General features: G+C 42.2%; 1 protein-coding gene across 1 annotated transcript in view; it reads right to left on the bottom strand.

Moving 5' to 3' along the window:
* Positions 1-10,486, bottom strand: part of LOC129826469 (synaptic vesicle glycoprotein 2C-like) — a 57,936-nt gene extending 47,450 nt beyond the window's left edge. Inside the window, exon 1 of the mRNA XM_055887231.1 lies at positions 10,187-10,486. The gene's annotated coding sequence lies outside the window, so the exon portion shown is untranslated. The remainder of the gene's footprint in view (positions 1-10,186) is intronic.
* Positions 10,487-14,919: the final 4,433 nt, after the last annotated feature.

Raw genomic sequence — 14,919 nt, 5'->3', positions numbered from 1 at the left:
GTGTTGGAGAAGGAACTAATAAACAAGGTTCTGGCCCAAATAAATGTGTCTTTGATAAAGCGCTGGTATATTACAGTGGATGTGGCGACCCAAGCAGAACCTTAGTGTCATCCTTTAATCCATGCAAGGGGAGGATTCACGGGTAAACTGAAGGCAAATGACCACTGTGTCACCAACACACACACACAAACAGTGGGTGTTGGAAGGAAATTGATTTGGCATGGTCACTGATTTCATACACATTAATTAGGGCACACACACAGTAGGCAGGGGGAAACCCTCCCAGTCGTCAGAGGCCTGGGTTGGCTGGTGGAGACCCCAACATAACCCTGCAATGTAACATGATTTATTGTGCGTGATCAACGTGTTAACTAAGACCTACAGTATATCACAGATTTACTTAATCTCCCTGGCTGCACTCTCATATTATAGCTTGCATAAAATATACATTACGGATTGGTGGGAAGAGAAGGTATATTGGAAACTGTCAACCTAGGATTTACTAAACCCTCCAATGGAAGAAGGCTGATTCTGTTGGAGACAGGTGTGTCCTTATTTTGTCAAATTAAAATGATGAAATTATACAATTTGTGGTATTTTTGATTAACAGAGCCCACGGACTCTGATGATTGTGTGTGTGTGTGTGTGTGTGTGTGTGTGTGTGTGTGTGTGTGTGTGTGTGTGTGTGTGTGTGTGTGTGTGTGTGTGTGTGTGTGTGTGTGTGTGTGTGTGTGTGTGTGTGTGTGTGTGTGTGTGAGAGAGAGAGAATGAGGGTGTGTGAGAGACTGAGGGTGTCTTTGAGGTCGTCCGTCCAGCGTGTCTCTGAGCTGCTCTCTACGGGGCCTAATGAACAATGAAGCCCTGTCAGGAGGCCACAAATCACCGCCCAGGCTCCAACTCCCATAGTGCCAATTTTACTGGGCAAAATGACACCGCTGATTCAAGGTGACTCTGCTTATCCCGTTTGGCTCATTGGCTGGCTTCTGACCAATGATCCTTTTATATGTATTGTTCATTTTTCAGTACCCCTATTGCCTGTGTTATTTATCATTGTCTCTAGTAGCAGGGTCCTGTGTTACTGCTTTGTCTTTCTTGTTATTGGACTGTTCTTTTTTACAGAGAACCTTATTTAGATGAACATCGCTGAGCTGTATTACAGAGGACACTCGGGTTAGGTGTTGTTAAATAACCATCTTCTGGGATTTAATATGAAAACCTGTCTGTCTCAACCCGTCTGTTATACTGTACTACTCTCCTATTGGATCCCATTCTGCAGTTTATATTTTAGAACTCTGCTTCTGTTATGTGAACTCAGAGTCAGGCCCTGCCAGTGGCTTGTCAAGACCCCTGACAGACTCTCAAGACATTGACGCTTCCTAGTGTTTCATGCAGGTCAAGAGTTGGGTGACCACGCACCTCTAAATACAAAGTACACACACACACACACACACACACACACACACACACACACACACACACACACACACACACACACACACACACACACACACACACACACACACACACACACACATGCTCTCTCTCTCTCTCTCTCTCTCTCTCACTCACACACACACACACAGTGTGTTGTGGGTGTGTGTGTGTGTGTGTCCAGTGTCTGTCTGTCAGAGAGTCTGTAGAGCATAGCCCAAGCCGCCCTGTCAGTGGTGATGAGGATCAGTGAAGACCTGTGCGCATACCTAGGCCCTCACACTCCACCTCACCGGACCACCACTGACTGACGAGACTGAGACAGCACAGGCCGCCAGATCAACAGGGGCATACGCACTGCTATTTACCATACCACTCCCAGAGATTGGCCCAGTGGGGTTCCTCTGTCACGGGAAAGATTTTGATATTTATATATTTCTTAATTCCATTCTTTTACTTTTAGATTTGTATGTATTGTTGTGAATTGTTAGATACCACTGCACTGTTGGAGCTATGAACACAAGCATGTCGCTGCTCCCACAATAACATCTGCTTAATATGTGTATGTGACCAATAAGATTTGATTTGATTTGAGTGGACTGGCATACAGAGGGTTAACACAAGACGTGCAGCTACCATTATTGTGAACTGTCTGAGGATGGCTTGAAATAGGCCCTGGTCTGGCGTTAGCCTCTGTCTGGGTGATGGATGGTGCCTCTGCTTTCCTTCAGCCTCTTTAGACTGGGGAAAAAACTCTAGGTCAACTATTACGTGGCTGCAACTTTCCAACTAATCCGCAGACAAATGACCAGATTCAAGACATGATTTTAAGGCATTTTACCGGGCTACTGACACTAATAAAACGTTTTCACAAACTGAGAAAAGTGTTTATGGTGTTAGCAGGTTAGCATTTTTTGCCATGAATCTTGTTCTGGAAGTAGGTCTGCAGAGTGGTAACTAGCTGGCACAGCCATAAAGTCATCAAATTTAAAACCTAACCTTAACCACATTGCTAACACTAATGCCTAACCCTCACCTTAAACTAAGACCAAAAAGCACATCTGTATTTTCATACATTTTTTCAATATAGCCAATATATAACTTTGTATCTGGCCTATCTAAGGGGAAATCACTCAGTTTTGCCTCCAAGACAAGACTCGTGACAATAAATGTCAACCTGCATTTAAAGATGACACTGTAATAGAGATTTAAATGAGAGTTTAAAAAGAAGGAAACAGAGAAAAAAAATGTATGTAAGAATGCTGTTAATTGACTACAGCTCAGCATTCAACACCATAGTACCCTCCAATCTCATCATTAAGCTTGAGACCCTGGGTCTTGACCCCGCCCTGTGCAACTGGGTCCTGGACATCCTGATGGGCCGCCCCAAGGTGGTGAAGGTAGGAAACAACATCTCCACTCCACTGATCCTCCACACTGGGGCCCCACAAGGGTGTGTTCTCAGCCCCGTCCTGTATGCCCTGTTCACCCACGACTGCGTGGCCTTGCACACCTCCAATTCAATCATCAAGTTTGCAGATGACACAAAAGTGGAAGGCACAACAGAGCCTCTTCAACCTCAGGAGGTTGAAAAAATGTGGTTTGTCACCGAAAACCCTCACTAACTTTTACAGGTGCACAATTGAGAGCATCCTGTCGGGCTGTATCACCGCCTAGTACGGCAACTGCATCGCCCACAACCGCAAGGCTCTCCAGAGGGTGGTGCAGTCTGCACAACGCATCCCCGGGGGCAAACTACCTGCCCTCCAGTACACCTACAACACCCGATGTCACAGGAAGGCAAAAAAAGATCATCAAGGACAATAACCAACCGAGCCACTGCCTGTTCACCCTGCTTCCATCCAGAAGGCGAGGTCAGTACAGGTGCATCAAAGCAGGGACCGAGAGACTGAAAAACAACTTCTCTCAAGGCCATCAGATTGTTAATCAGCCACCACTAGCACAGAGAGCACATTTCTACAGATTTGATATCATTGGCCACTTTATTAAATGGAACACTAGTCACTTTAATAATGCTACTTTAAGAATGTTTACATATCTTGCATTACTCATCTCATATGTATATAATGTATACTGTATCCTTCACTATCTATTGCATCTTAGCCGCTCTGTCACTGCTCACCCATATATTTTATTCTTATACATTCTCATCCCATTCCTTTACTAGATTGTGTGTATATTAGGTTTTGTTGATGAATTTGTTAGATATTAGGTTGTGTTGTGGAATTGTTAGATATTACCTGTTAGATACTGCTGCACTGTCAGATCTAGAAGCATAAGCATTTCGCTACACTCGCAATAACATCTGCTAACCGTGTGTATGTGACCAATAAATTTGATTTGATTTGATTTGAGGACAATTTGCTGGATCTGATCTCATGCATAATGAGTCTACCTTTTGGACTAAAGGGAAATACACTACCGTTAAAAAGTTTGGGGTCACTTAGAAATGTCCTTGTTTTTGAAAGAAAAGCACATTTCTTGTCCATTAAAATAACATCAAATTGATCAGAAATACAGCGTAGACATTGTTAATGTTGTAAATTACTATTGTTGCTGGAAACAGCTGATTTTGTATGGAATATCTACATAGGCGTACAGAAATCAAATCACGTTTATTTGTCACATACACATGGTTAGCAGATGTTAATGCGAGTGTAGCGAAATGCTTGATGAGGCCCATTATCAGCAACCATCACTCCTGTGTTCCAATGGCACATTGTGTCAGCTAATCCAAGTTTAGCATTTTAAAGGGCTAATTGATCATTATAAAACTATTTTGCAATTATGTTAGCACAGCTGAAAACTGTTGTCCTGATTAAAGAAGCAATAAAACTGTCCTTCTTTAGACTAGTTGAGTATCTGGAGCATCAGCATTTGTGTGTTCGATTACAGGCTCAAAATGGCCAGAAACAAATAACTTTCTTCTGAAACTCGTCAGTCTATTCTTGTTCTAAGAAATGATGGGCTATTCCATGCGATAAATTGCCAAGAAACTGAAGATCTTGTACAACGCTGTGTACTGCTCCCTTCACAGAACAGCGCAAACTGGCTCTAACCAGAATAGTCCGGGCACTGGCTGGGCCACTCAAGGACATTCAGAGACTGGTCCCGAAGCCACTCCTCCAATGTCTTGGCTGTGTGCTTAGGGTTGTTGTCCTGTTGGAAGGTGAATCTTTGCCCCAGTCTGAGATCCTGAGTGCTCTGGAGCAGGTTTTCATCAAGGATCTCTCTGTACTTTTCTTCGTTCATCTTTGCCTTGATCCTGACTAGTATCCCAGTCCCTGCCACTGAAAAACATCCCCACAGCATGATGCTGCCACCACCATCCTCCACAGTAGAGATAGTGCCAGGTTTCCTCCAGATGTGATGTTTGGCATTCAGGCCAAAGACTTCAATCTTAGTTTCATCAGACCAGAGAATCTTGTTTCTCATAGTCTGAGTTTTTAGGTGCCTTTTGGCAAACTCCAAGTGGGCTGTCATATGGCCATTCTACCATAAAGGCCTGATTGGTGGAGTGCTGCAGAGATGGTTGTCGTTCTGGAAGGTTCTCCCATCTCCACAGAGGAACTCTAGAGCTCTGTCAGAGTGACAATTGTGTTCTTGGTCACCTCCCTGACTAAGGCCCTTCACCCCAGATTGCTCCCTCGATTGCTCCCCGGCCAGCTGTAGGAAGAGTCTTGGTGGTTCCAAACTTCTGCCATTTAAGAATGATGGAGGCCACTGTGTTCTTGGGGACTTTCAATGCTGTAGAAATGTTTTGGTACCCTTCCCCAGATATGTGCCTCGACACAAACCTGTCTGGGAGCTCTACGGACAATTCCTTCAACCTCATGGCTTGGTATATATAGACAGGTGTGTGCCTTTCCAAATCATGTCCAATCAATTGAGTCTCATAGCAAAGGGTCTGAATAGTTATGTAAATAAGGTATGTCTGTTGTTGTTGTTTTTTCGCTTTGTCATTATGGGGTATTGTGTGTAGATTGATGAGGAAAATAACGAATCTAATCAATTTTAGAATAAGGTTGTAACGTAACAAAATGTGGAAAAAGTCAAGGGGCCTGAATACTTTCCGAATGCACAGTACATCTGGTGGTTAGAATGAAAAACAAAAGCTACCTTGTAGCAAGAGGAGTTTACTGGTTTCCTGACCAACACCTACTGAGGGCAGTAAACGCCTCATATGTTTTCATAAGATCATAATAGATCATCAATGCTGCCTGCTTTGTGCAGTCTGAATGACAGACTGGACCAAACATACTCACTCACGCACACAAAGCAAAGCAGTAATGAAAAACAAGCTAGCTGCCAGTGTCCTTGCCCTCCCTGTATGCACTCCACTTGCATTTGGACTATTTTTAATTCTGTGGTTCAATGTGAATGCAAGTGCAAACATCCTATGATGGAAATACTAGCAACTTATGCTCCTTATTAGACTCATCCACACTGTTTTTTATTCAATATCCTGTCACATACTTTCACATTCAACCAATGTCAGGGATGCAATCTATATTTTAATGTATTCAGTCTTAGTCATGTTTGACTTGTGAGTGTCCTCCCCTTTGAAAGATAAGTGTGGGTGGACGGTTTGGTAGTTGGTTTGTTCCATCAGCATCAGACAGGGCAGGTCCAATCTCTAAATGGACCGACCAGCACGTAATCCCATCAAAATGGAGACCGCATGACCTCATCTGCAAGAAAGAGCCTGGGCCTGGGAGGTATTCATTTAGGAGATCCTGATGACATTACATGGAGAGAGAGAGATGGTGGAATACAGAAAAAAAGAGAGGGATGTATAAAGAGGGATAGGAAAAGGGAGTGGAATGGAGACAGGAGGAGTGGAGAGAGATGAAGGGGAGAGGAGGAAGGAGAGATGAGATGGGTAACTGGAAAGAGGAGAGGGTTGAAGGGAGAGAAGAGAGTGATGAGTGAGAGAGATTGAAGGAGAATAGAGAACATGAGGCCCACTAGCCATGTAGGTACACAGATTACCCCTGAAAGAAACCTGCTTCAATAGTGCTCTGTAGTACAGTCAACCTTCACAAGGATATTTGATAATGGCGAACGGCTTAAAGTCAACTTTTATGGTTACTTCGTACTGCTGTTGCAGGTTGGCAATCCCCTTTTAACCTATAATAACTGGAATTATTAATTTTAATGTTGACTTCAATCAATCTCCTGCCAATAATGATAGAACAGTTCCCTCACCACTGCAGTGGCCCTGGGTCTGAGACCCTCCCTGTTCAACTGGGTCCTAGACTTCCTCACGGATCGCCCCCAGGTGGTGAGGCGGGGCAACAACACCATTTCTACACTGATCCTCAACACAGGGGTCACCACAGCAGTGTGTGCTCAGCCCCCTCCTGTACTCTCTGTCCCTTATGACTTAGTGTATACACAACAGTGGTAGGCCTGATCACCAACAATGCTGAGACGTCCTACAGGGAGGAGGTTAGTGCCCTGGCGGAGTGGTGCCGGGGAAATAACCTCTCCCTCAACATCAACAAAACAAAGGAGCTGATCATGGACTACAGGAGACAGCAGAGAGAGCACGCCCCCAATCACATCGACAGGGCCACAGTGGAGAGGATCACCGAGGACCTGAAATGGTCCCACCACACCCACACCGTAGTGAAGAAGAGCAACAGCGCCTCTTCAACCTCAGGAGGCTGAAGGAATTCGGCGTGACTCCTAAGACCCTGCTGAACTTCTACAGATAAACCATCGAGAGCATTCTGTCGGGCTGCATCACCATCTGGTAGGGCAACTGCACCGCCCACAACCAAATGGCTCTCCATAGCTTGCCAGTTACTCTGCCTGGCACCTTAGACACTGTCACTTGCCGGCTACCACCCGGTACTCTGCCCTGCAGCTTAAAGACTGCTGCCCCATGTATATATATAGACATTGAACACTGGTCACTTTAACAATGTTTACACACTGTTTTACCCACTTTATATGTACTGTATATACTGTATTCTAGTCATGGCTCATCCTATATTAATACTGCTGTACACATCTTTTTTCTATTCATAGACTGTCCATGCTGTCTATACACACAATTTATATATATATAGATATATATTCCGGGCTTGGGCATTGCTCATTCTGATATTGCTCGTTCTGATTTTTTTTTTATTTTGGGATTATGTGTGTATTGTTATTGTATTGATAAATATTACTGCACTGTTAGTACTGGAAACATAAGTATTTCGCTGCACCTGCTATAACATCTGCAAACCTGTTTATGCGACCAATAAACTTTGATTTAATTTGAATGGAACTAATAGTGTTGTGATATCACGTGACAGTGCTGGTCAAAATTAATGGCACTTGTATATGCACTCAACTCCCCACACTACAGTGTGTCCTACAATAAAACTAAAGGCTGAAATACAATGCATTAACTGAACAGCACATCCAGCTGATTTCACAGATGCAGGGTATAATGGCCAATGATATATCAGATAACTGCAACTGATCTCTGGGATTTGTATTAGAATATCACCTAGTTCCCGTTTACTATAACTATGTCACATAATACTTAGCAGAGTTACATTTGAGTCAGGAAGGGTGGGATGATCCAAACAGTGTATGTGCCTTGGCTCCCAGAGAACACACACTGGTTCCTGTTTGGTCCATATGGTCACCCAGCCATGCCAGCCCCTTACCACCAAGCTAGGAAACACAGAGAGCCCTAACAGAGAAGCTGGAGAGCACACCACTTGCTGCTGGATGCAGCTTTTACACTATAGTTTATGGCTGTGCTTCACCAGGTTGACAGCCGTTTGGAAAGAGGCAAACCCAAAATACAACATGAGAGAAAATTGTGAAAATGGAGGCATGCATGTGTGAAGATATGTGAGAATTTGTGCAGGAAAAACCTTGCTCTGATAAAGACCAATACTGTGGGTATCCTGAGTAAGAGAAGTATTCCAGTAATATGAAAAACAAGGATTCAATTCTGTGGTTCAAATGTTAATTGAAGATGGGCAAGCGAGTTCAGAGGACGTGGCTGAATAACATTATTTTACAATGCCAAGTAATTACCGGGTTGACTCATTCCAGATATATGCAAATGATTTATCTGTACATTTTCCATTTGCTTAGTGCTTAGACCGGGTGACTTACAAGGCTGACGCACTGGGTCTATTTGGAGCCTCCACTTTTACTGAATTGTCATTGGGCCAGTGTCATTTAACTACCTCTCAAGGATGTAGCTTTGAGTCAAGTGGGGTTGCTATAGTGGTTGGTTCCTAACCTTTTTTAGTTACTGTACCACCAACTAAATTGTGCTCTACCCGGAGTACCCCTGAAGTACCCCCTCATGTGCATTTCACAAGTAGGCCTATGGTCTCATGAGTCTTCTCAAGAACCCCTTGTAGGTAGGCCAAGTACCCCTAGGGGTCCTAGTTCCCCTGGAAGTGTGTACAGTATGTACCCCTATAGTGTATGGTCCACCTGGCAGAAAATGGTTTGGGTTTAGATTTGGCTCACCTTGCACACACTGGTTGAATGAATGTTGTTTCCACATCATTTCAATGAAATTAAGTTTAACCAATGTGGAATATACTTTGAATTGAGTCTGTGCCCAGTGGGGTGTGTCAAGCATATAAGATACAGGATTGATTGGTGATCTGATGTGAAAAAGAAAGCCCTTTCCTCTTCCATTAGCTTTTTCCTGAAAAGCCATCTGAAAGCCATGGCCTACACATTACTTCATTTTGCTGTCAACACCATTAAAAGTCAAGTGAGGATAAAGAAAAATTGTCTCATATTTCCCACCAACTGTCCAGCTAGACAACACCTCACATGAAAATATGTCAAGCCGTTTTGAAGACACTTTAAATGTTACCAAGCAAGCTTATAATTCTCCTACTACAGAGCACGTTGATGCACATTTCCGCTTCACTGGACGTTCTCTTTGGTAGTCTATCAATCGTTGACTCAGTACCCAGCTCGCTACTGTACCCGCAGCCTTGCGCTCTTTTTGGCGGTAATGCAGAGTGCTTCAAGCGCCCGGGGTGACTGGCCGTCTGATACTCATTCACCGCAGACGAGAGCTTGTTTCAGACTTGCAGAGATTTGAGACAGTAGCAACTATCGACTTCAATTTTATTTGAATAAAGAACAAATATCATGGGCATCATGACTTTACTTGGTGGGTATGTCTAAAGGGTTAGCCTTGATGTAACAGGACTAAAACCAAACTGTTTTCTTTGAATTTAGCCTACATTTTAGCTTAGTATCCCAAATACTCCAAGTAGTGTATCTGGATGGTTTGAAGCACATTTTTTTACACGGACTATAAAGCAAAGTCAAGCATAGACACTACATTCCAACAAAAACACCAAGCGCATCATTTTTGTCAGTATAGTTTCAAAGGCAATTCAACTGAAAAATCTGGTAAACTTCAGACGTAAGCTATGAATGAGACTGAGCAGTAAGTAGCATCTTATAATTAATAAAGTGGGTTTCCCTGCCAACATCCTCCTCACAGTTGCCCTGCAGTCTGTCATACAAGAATTAGGCCTACGTAACCGAACTTTGCATATGACAATATCAAAAAGTGTATTTTGCCATTTTACTTTACACTTAGCTATAATGAACATTCTGCTGTATTCCGCGAAAGGCTATATGAAACAATGTAAACGAAACACTGTAGGCTAGCATACTTGAATAAGAACAACCTCTGCTTTCCCACAGCGTTCCCTCGAGAAATCAAAGCGCTTACCTTTGTTTGAGAGAGGAAACGTGGATGGCTCAGATTGTTAGCCATTGCACCAGGCTGTGTCTTACGAATCTGAATTTGCTGCTATCACACTGTAGAACTGAGGTAGTTAATGTCTTCCGGTGTGTTTTTTCGATGCAGTTCTCTCTCTGCAGTAGGCTACTTCAGGAAAAAGGAGATAGACAGAGAGAGGGGGGGGGGGGGAGCAGAAGGGGCAGGGGATAGCTAGGAGAGAAAGTAAAATCAAAAATTGTATTTCATTGAGTGATGCAGGCAATTCCATCTAATGGAACAATCTCGTTAGAGGGAGAATGACGTGAAACACTGCGACGTGCAGTACTGTAGCGATGTGACCGAGGCTTTTTAACGAACATATTTTCTACAGATTTAAGAGCTCATGTTATTCTTCAAATACATTGTTAAAGTTTCATATTGAGCAATGGAAATGTATCGTTTTTGCATGTTTTTGGGGCAAAGCAACAACAAAGACATTCAGATGACATGCTGAAGATGAATGGCATCCATTTGAAAGGCAAATGAATTGTGCTGTAAAACGGATTGTATTTGCTGAAAAGTTTGTGCCGTATAGCCTTATGTTAATGTGGCAGTGTATCATTGTGGCTCGTTATTGTAATGGAGTCAGCTTTGTTCTCGTCGGCATCATTTCAAATTCCATTTGATGCGACAACAGCTCGACCTTTTGCAAACCATTGTGCCAAATTATAATTCCCGCCACAGTCTCGAACAGCGTAGTGTGTAGGCTAAAGAAAACACATTTACAAATTCACCTTATAGCAATGTTTTCAAGTTCACTTGATTAAAATGATTAATTCTGTATCTTAAATATTTGAAAACATACAAGGCTGGTATAAAAAGTGAAAGTAGTTTATCCTGCTAAAAGAGCAGTGCGTTAGTTGTAAAATGCTGAACGGGGGATAATGAATTTATTTAAATTGACTGATTTCCTTCTATAAACTGTAACTCAGTAAAATCGTAGAAATTTTTGCATGTTGCGTTTATATTTTTGTTCAGTGTAGTTTGTAACCACGGAAGGCCAACTAGGCGACATCAGCTTTTTCATACTACGCTATCCACGGTCCTGATAGACATTTTCCGCGAATGATCGCTGTCCATGGTCCTGACTCCATAAATTATTTCAGTGCTGAATTTGCGCCTTAAAAACACCACTACTACAGCGCGTTGGCGGATAGGACAGACACTGGATACATGAATAATTCATGACCTTTCCATTAAAGTTCTTCAGAAAATTCTGTGAATTAGGCCAATGTGATATGTGGGCCACACCACAATTTTCTCTCAATAAACTAAATGGCTGAGTCATGAGTCAGTCCTAATCTGAACAACCACTAAAAACATTACAAGTTCCACTGTTTGTTTTATGCTTGATTAGTTACAAGCATGAATTCATCAAGATGACCCAAGCAAATATAAATAGGCATGCTTTCCTACTTAATTCGGCCTTACCTTAGTAGGTTACATCTATTTTCTTTTGTGTCTCAGTGAAGCTTTCTGTCTGGTTCATTCTTGTTGTAATTCTTAACCACAGATCAGGCTTTTTCTCAAGTATAATCTAAGAAAAACAGTGAAAAGAACATTAACATTGGCATAAAGGAGAATTGGAATTATGTGTTGGCCTTCGGTGAAAAGCACGGGATCTGCTCTCACTAAACGTTAAAACAGAATTTCAATTGGGATATTAATATGAGTTCTTCCCTTTCTGCAAACATAGGTGTGCACCTGCACAGAGCAATACAGGGCAGTCCATGACCCAAGGCAGGTGTTAGAGTCACCAGAAGAATACTGACTGACAATCAATTAACAAGGTGCCATGCGTGTCTAATGCTTCTCAATCTATAATGAATGGCATCCATCATTACTTGGCAGAACATTGGCTGTTGCAACATGAACTCCATGAATGCTATTAATTTAGTCAAAGTGTTTCAAAGTATCACCCTGATCTATCACCACGCCCAGGTCAGTGCACCTTCTTCTCTGAGCAATAACACTGAGGGCATAGTGATCACTGTTTCCCTGTTCAGCATTGAATATGAGTAATATAGCTGACGAAAGTAACTGCAATCAGTCATGAAAAGAAAAAGAGACTTCAAAAGTATCTGAGAGTTTATTATTTTAGTTATTTCTTTGCACACAATACAGTACGACACAGATTATAATTCTTACCTGTTACAGAATATCACACAAAGACTGTATGTATAATAATGCTGTATAATTACATAACCGAACACAGGCTCTCTCAAAGGTTCTTCTGATGAAGTGAGAGACAGTGAGCACTGTGCTTGTTATGTCAAATCCTAGCGCTTCTCAAACCCAAGAGCTGTGGAGAGAGACGGTCAGAGAATAAAGTGAGGGACTGATGCAAGTGGCAGCACATTCAGCCCTACAGTACTCACATCATTAAAGACCAAAATCCGTCGCAGCAGTACCACAGAGGAACAAGATCCACTGCAGAGAGATGATTATTATCTGCACAAAACATCCCATTTAATGTTCCTCTGTGGGGGTTACCTCTTGCTGTATATGAGATTTAAGTCATAGTAAGATATGATTGTCAAAGGATTGCATTTAAAATGGATTCCAGCAGTTTGAGCTAAATTCAGAGATGTAGAGGGTAGCACTGGAGTAGTGATACTGTCAGGAATTGGTGGTATTATGTTGATATATTTTTGGGGGGGATTCTGTTTGAATGTCAAGAAATGGAAAGAGTGCTGACACAGGCGATATACCGTACGTAGCGTGAATTAAATACCATCACAGTAAATTTCCCACATGAAGAAATGCATTTATAGACATAGACACACTCACATGCATACATACTGGCATGGACACACTCACTCACACACACACAAAAGAGAGGCATCTGTCTTTGTCCTCTGATTTTGATGATTCACAGGAGTGGTGATCTGAGGCTGGGGACACTCTGCTTTTCATTCAGAGCTGGAAGACAACATCTCCTCAGGCCTAAGACTCCATTTACTACTTCTGGAGAGCCAAGGAGCACTTAGCTTAATGTACGGAAGAGCAGAATGGCCCTCTCTCTCCCACACACACACACACACTCTGACGCACATGGCCACACACACACACACACACACAAACTCTGACGCACATGGCCACACACACACAAACACACCATCATATCACATATTCATTCACATTTCAAAGAATCCTACTTACACCAAACATGCCTATACCCATAGATACACAGAGATGCACATTAGCAGCCATTAATAGTTATAGCCTGGGTAGACTAGTGCTGCAGTCTAGCCATAAAGTGTGTTATCTTTGTCCAGACAGCGATTTAGACATTGATGATAATTGTTTTTGCCTAGTGGGAGAGGTAACTGATTTAGCTCCCACCTTCCCACTGTCTCGTTTCCTCTCTTCTTCTCTCTTATTGGTCAGCAGACCTTTAGCCCTCTCTTACACAGTTGCCAGGGAGTATACTTACATTATATAAATGGAGACAGCATGGCCATATTTACAGACACAATACCAAGTAGCCAGTGATTGTTTTGGAAAAGAGCATCATAAAAGCAAAAGGACACTGGTGTTATTGTCGTGGTGATGTGATAAATGACTGTAGCCTGAAAGGGATGTCCAATATCCTCAACATGCAATCAAAAGTAATCTGAAAACAGCAGGCAGCTAAGGAAAGTGCTTCACTGACTATTATCCCCATTGTCTTGTATGAGAGGTCACCACTGTCGGATATGGGCAGCAAATGGGTTAACCTCATCATGATTGATGACAGCACATTGTTGTTGTTGTCAGGAGTTGTGGCTCTCTGCAGACAGATCTAATTGAAATCGATTGAGGGCAGCAGCAGCAGTTTTGTAGAAAGTTATGTTATTTTACAGTTTATTATAGTACTATAACCAAATTAATTATAGGAGGTAAATACTGTACATTGTACAGGTAGCTACATGTACATGTACATGCATCAGGTAGTGTAATGTATTAAACAAACTTACTTACTTCCTTAGGCCCATCGCTCCTTTGGGAGCATAGGCCATCGATGACTCTTCTCTATGGCACTCAATTCCAGCTCATTCCACCCCAGGCAGGGATTCTTGATATCTGCCTAATGTGCAGTAGCAGTCAAAAGTTTGGACACACCTACTCATTCCAAAGTTTTTCTTTATTTGTACTATTTTCTACATTGTAGAATAACAGTGACAACATCAAACATATGAAATAACACATATGGAATCATGTAGTAATGGAATCATGTGTAACCAAAAAAGTGTTGAACAAATCTAAAAATATGTTACATTTGAGATTCTTCAAAGTGAACACCCTTTGGTTTGATGACAGCTTTGCACACTCTTGGCATTCTCTCAACCAGCTTCATGAGGTAGTCACCAAGAATATATTTCAAGGAATAGTTGTGCCTTGTTAAAAATTATTTTGTAGAATTTCTTTCCTTCTTAATGCGTTTGAGCCAATCAGTTGTGTTGTGACAAGGTAGAGGTGGTATACAGAAGATAGCCCTATTTGGTAAAAGACCAAGTCCATATTATGGCAAGAACAGCTCAAATAAGCAAAAAGAAATCGACAGTCCATCATTACTTTAAGACATGAAGGTCAGTGAATCCGGAAAATTTCAAATATTTTGAATGTTTCTTCAAGTGCAGTCGCAAAAACCATCAAGCACTATGGTGCAACTAGCTCTCATGAGGAGTGCCACAGATAAG

The sequence above is a fragment of the Salvelinus fontinalis genome, chromosome 28, assembly GCF_029448725.1.
Source record: "Salvelinus fontinalis isolate EN_2023a chromosome 28, ASM2944872v1, whole genome shotgun sequence".
Lineage (NCBI taxonomy): Eukaryota > Metazoa > Chordata > Actinopteri > Salmoniformes > Salmonidae > Salvelinus > Salvelinus fontinalis.
Note: the sequence above shows the minus strand (reverse complement) of the source record. Positions and strands in the feature narration are given on the sequence as shown.